Genomic DNA, 5,532 nt, shown 5'->3' with positions numbered 1-5,532 from the left:
AGAAGAGTACGAAAATCAGAAATGTACACAGCTCAATGCACTTTCACAAACTAAACACACCCGCAACCAGCACCCTGATGAGGAAACAACATTACTAACACAGTCAGAAACAGGCTGTGACAAGAAAGGCACTCACCTCCCCTATAAAATTTAAGCAGGGGTGGAGGGGGACGGCAGACTCTGTCATCAGGATAAATCATATTTTTAATGCAGTATTTTTGAAAAACCAGAATTAATGCAAAAAATCCATGATGACAAAATATCAAAATTTTAAATAAAAACAGGATGAGTAACATGCTGTGCTGAGTCATATTAAAGCTCGAGGCGAAATAAAAAAAATCAGTACTGCTGATCTGGTCTCCACCTGCCTCACCCTGATTACCAGCACCCGCCCCCAGAGTCACGACCCTCCCTTCCAAGGGTAAGTGCTGTTACACCAGAGATAAGTTTTGCCTGTTTTTAAACTTTATACATATGAAATCACACTTTTGCACAGCTGCTGTCACTCAATATGATGTCTATGAGATTCAGCCACATCATTGCGTGCCATGGAAAGATGTCTGAACAAAGCAGTGATGTGGTCAGCTATGCATTTTAAAGAGACCAGTGTGGTGGCAGGGAGAAGGATGAATGAACAGTGGTCCTAGCCTGTGCTGTAGGAGGGACTGTCTGCATGGAGAAGGCAGGCAGAGTCCACGGGATTGACTGGATATGGGGAATGAGGGAGACAGAGAGGGGTCAGGGAAGATACCAGATCTCTAGCTAGGGCAATTTAGTGGCTAGAGCAGCCATCTCTAGGGTGGGGACGGGAAGGGATGCGCAAAGATAATGAGTTCAGGTTTGAGCATGGTGAGTGTGAGGGACCTGTGGGACATCTAGAGGGCTGTGCTGGAGGCAGCTGGACAGAAAAGTCTGGTACTCAAGAGAGAAGGGAGGGGAATACATCCCTTCAATTCCCCCAGCATCAGCGAGCAGGTGGTGGCCCTGATAAGACCATTTGCAGAGGGTCAAGAAGGGGCATACAGAAGATAAAGAAGGGATGCCGAAAAGCTTTCTGGGAGCAGGTGGTTCAAGCAGGAATGCAAATCAGAATGAAAATATTAAACACACAAAACTGTCGTGCCTGGCCCATCAGGCCTTCCTGGAATCCAACACTGTGTTTACCTGCAATACAGGAGGATTTGAATTGCAAAACATCCTTCGGATTAGGGGCACTTCCGTCCCAGCCCCTGCTATCCCCCCTTATACTAGTTGCAGCTGACTCAGCAAAACCTTTCCTCCTGGCTGCCAGGGGCGCTTGCCTTTAAAGGCAACAGAGTCTTTTCCCAGCCCGCCTTACTCACTCCTAACTCTGGAGCTGCTAAGACCCGCCCTGCATGGCCCTGCCACCACCACCACCACCACCCCTCCCCCACCCACTTGCGTGCTCTGAGGCACGCACTAGGCTCCAGCATCCGCCTGGCACCTGACACCTCCCTGCTAGCCAGTCCCAGACAGCTCTTTTCCTCCAGACTAGCTGGGGCTGGAACTGCTTAGAATCGGACCCAGAAGAGGTCGAGTTCCATCCAGGACTAAAGACAGCCTCCAGGGAACAAAGCTGTCAGTGTGGGCGCAGACTAGGGAAGGGGCACCAGGTCATTCAAGCTGAATGCTGGGGCTCTACAGCCTCCTCACACCCCCTTTAGTGCCTCAGGTAGGGTAGGCCTGTGGGGACACTGAGGTTTCCTCAGGTCCCTCCCCTGCTCAATAACTCTCCATGGCTCCACACTACCCACTGCATAAAGCCCTAACTCCTATAACCTGACATTTGGGAGCCTCTGTGATTCCACCTTCAGTCTCTGTGATTCCTTCAGTCTCTTCTCCTCCCTGAGCCCCCATCCCCCAGCCACAGGGGTTACTTAGCTGCCCCTCCTGCTCCCCTTTCCCCCTGCACCCAAACCTTCTCTGCTCAGATGCTATTTCCTGGGGGCTTCTCTAGGGCTTATTCCCTAGTTGGAGTTAAATTCTGCTTCCAAGGACTCCAAAAAACAAACCAGTCCACCTGAGAATCTAGTCAGTAGCTTCTGATGAATTTGCTTCTGACCAGTAGCCTCCAGGGGTCATAAAATATTCACAGAGAGGAACACAGAGAGGGTAATGGGGTCTGTGTGTGGGCAGATGGGGTGGAGTGGGTTAAGGAAAAGCTTTTCTTCTGGCCACTTTGCTTGTTCCTCAAGTACCACCCTACCATGGGATGGGGATTTGACTGAATTTCTCAAGTCAAGAACGAGTACAGTTTATGTAGCTAAACCTTTATAAACATCCACTTTCCTTCAGGCCTACCCAGGAAGGGTTTATTATATCTATTTTACAGATGTGGGTCTTCGGGCTCAGAGAAGAGAAGCCATTGTTTGCCCATGAATGTCTGCAAGTAAATAGCAGAGCTGGGACTCCAGAGTCCAGATCTGGGGCTCCATCATCAATCTCTAAGAACGGCCCAGAGATTCTTAAGGCCCCTAGGTAATCATTCTGGCAGTCTGCTGCCTGTGCACATGCTCTTCCCTCTGCTGAGAATGGCCTACCCTTGATCCATCTGGTGAACTCCTATTCAGCCTTCCAAACTCTGCTTAGCATGACCTCCCCCTTCCCAGATGCTCTCTGTACTCACTCTCCTTCCCCTGTGGTACAAGTTCTGCTCCTGTACAGATTCTTAACCCTCTATGCTTGACTTGGTACTGTTGCTGCTCATTTCCCCTCTTGCTCCCCCTCCAGCTTGGGGCCTCCATGAGGCTAACAACAGGGTCACATGTCTCTGTCCCTGGGAAAGTGGCCAGCATGGGGCTGGCCCAGAGAAGGACAAGGTGGCTGTTTGGTAAGTGTGACCCATGGGCTGAGTGAGGCAAACCCACAATTGAGAAAAGACATAGACAGTAGACTGGATGTGCTAAGAAAAAAGGAGCTGTGGAGAGACTCTGAGCAGGGAAGTAGCAAAACCCAAACGGTACTTAAGGAAAGCCTGGACATATCAGCAGGACAGACTAGAGTGGAAGGAACATTCGAGACAGGTAGATTAGCTGCTCACTCATTCGTGCATTCCCTCCCTCCTTCAATCATTCACCCACGTGCCTCAGCTGCAGAACTAGTCCTCGAGGTGCTCACAGGCTGAGGGAAGGCAGACAGAAGACAAGTGGCAACCTACAAAACACCAAATGGTAAAGGAGAGAAAGATTTCCACTTGGGAGAACCAGGGAAACTTCCCGGAGGAGGAAGGACCCATGGTGCTTTTTGGTATGCTGAGGTGGCGGGCGGGGGGATTCCCAGGCAGAGGAGACAAGCTGAGCAAAGGTGTGGATGTGAGTTGCTGGTATGAGGGGCGAGGTTGAGTGTGTAAACTGGTGCCCCGAAGAAGGACCGTGATGGCCAGGCTTGGCCCTTACTCCCTCCATGACAATTTCAGACAGATGAGCAGGAGAGTGGCAGGGTGCAGGACTGGAGGACGAAAGACCAGTGGAGATGTAGGCCCTGCAGACAGCAGGGGAGGGAAAGAGGATGAGGTGGTGTAGACAGCGGAGTCAGCAGGACTTAGTGGGCTCTGTCCAGGGGTGAGGAGAGAGGTGGCCCCAAGCTTTCCAGGCTGAGCATAGAGAGACCATAGGAATTGAAGCCTTGGGCAGGGGGGTGCCCAGAATGCACCTGCATTCTGTTTCAGGGCTCCATACTCAACCAAAGTGCCCCTCAGCCAGAACTGGACACATTGCCAGAGAACTCCAGGGGTCATCTGGTCAGCTCAGCCTCCTGGTTTCCAACAGATAGTAAGCCTACCATGACTCCCTCCATCAGGAAAGGGACCCTCAAGATTTTGATCAGACCTTTGGACTGGGTGTCCTTCCCTTCACTGTGTCTCAAGCAAGACACTGGTCTAGAGGAAATAAGGTGAAGTCAGATGATAACAATACCACTACCAGTGCAGTGGCACATGCCTACACTCCCAGCTACTACGGAGGCTAAGGTGGAAGGATCACTTGAGCCCAGGAGTTCGAGACCAGCATTTATTTATTTACTAAAAAAATAAATAAATAAACCAACAATACCACCAACCAGTAAATGAGAACTTCCATGCTAAACACTTCATGAGCTTATCTGGAAATTGCACCTCTCATGATAGCAATGAGATTGGTGTGAGAATTCCATTTACTCATAAGAAAACAGCCTCGGCCGGGCTCGGTGGCTTACGCCTGTAATCCCAGCACTTTGGGAGGCCGAGGTGGGTGGATCACGAGGTCAGGAGTTCAAGACCAGCCTGGCCAAAATGGTGAAACCCCGTCTCTACTAAAAATACAAAAAATTAGCCGGGCGTGATAGCAAGCGCCTGTAATCCCAGCTACTCAGGAGGCTGAGGCAGAGAACTGCTTGAACCCGGGAGGCGGAGGTTGCAGTGAGCCGAGATCGTGCCACTGCACTCCAGCCTGGGCGACAGAGCGAGACTCCGTCTGAAAAAAAAAAAACAAAACCGAAAAAAAAAAAACCGAAAACAGCCTCATTGGCCAGGAATTCGCCCAGGATCGCGGCCGGGCCAGTATACAGTTGAGCTGGTTTAAACCCAAGGTCTATCATGTCCTTAACGTCAGTCAGTTAGCCTGCCTTTCATATTTTACACACTTATAGGTCACCATAGACTCACCTGAACTGTGAGAAGTAGAGGAAGGCGTCCCAGAGGAGGTGATTTTAAAGCCCAGGTTTGAGACGGGTATGCATTTCTAGGCAGAGCCCGGCCGGTGCAAAAGCAAGGCTTGGCTCACAAACGGGAACGTGGGGGGTGGAGACAGGGAAGGGAAAAGTCAATCACTGGGCAAGACCTCCTGGAGTCTCTCTAACAAATAAATACTACTTTGCACGCAGTAGACGCTGTTCTAAACACTTTGCAAATATTAACTCACTTGGTCTTTCTATAACCCCACGAGGTGGTACTGTTACTATCCCTAGTGCACCGAAGTCACCCAGCGGCCGAGGGAGAACTCCAGTCCAGCTTTACACCCGCTACTCCGCGCATCCCAGCTTGCCTTACAGCCGGGTACCGGCTCCACCATTTTGCTAGAGAAGGCCGCGGAGGCTCAGAGAGGTGCGCACACTTGCCCTGAGTCACACAGCGAACGCGCTCCGCGGTCCCAACGCACAGAGAGGGCCGATCGGCAGCCTGAACGAGGCAGTGGTTGGGGGGCCCCGGCCCCGGCCCCTCCCCTAACCCCCTCCCTGCGGAGCACCACCCAGGACAGGCTGGGCCCCAAGCCCCGCCCCGAGGTCCTGCCCACACACCCCTGACACACCGGCGTCGCCAGCCAATGGCCGGGGTCCTATAAACGCTACGGTCCGCGCGCTCTCCCGCAAGAGGCAAGAGGTAGCACCAGCGAGCGTGCCGGTAGCTAGTCGCGGGTCCCCGAGTGAGCGCGCCAGGGAGCTGGAGACCAAGCGACGGGAGTCGGAGTCAGAGTCGCAGTCGGAGTCCCCAGACCAGAGCACGAGCCTGGGCCGGAGAGCGCCGCTCGCACGCCCGCC

The sequence above is a fragment of the Mandrillus leucophaeus genome, unplaced genomic scaffold, assembly GCF_000951045.1.
Source record: "Mandrillus leucophaeus isolate KB7577 unplaced genomic scaffold, Mleu.le_1.0 Scaffold67, whole genome shotgun sequence".
Classification (NCBI taxonomy): domain Eukaryota; kingdom Metazoa; phylum Chordata; class Mammalia; order Primates; family Cercopithecidae; genus Mandrillus; species Mandrillus leucophaeus.
Note: the sequence above shows the minus strand (reverse complement) of the source record.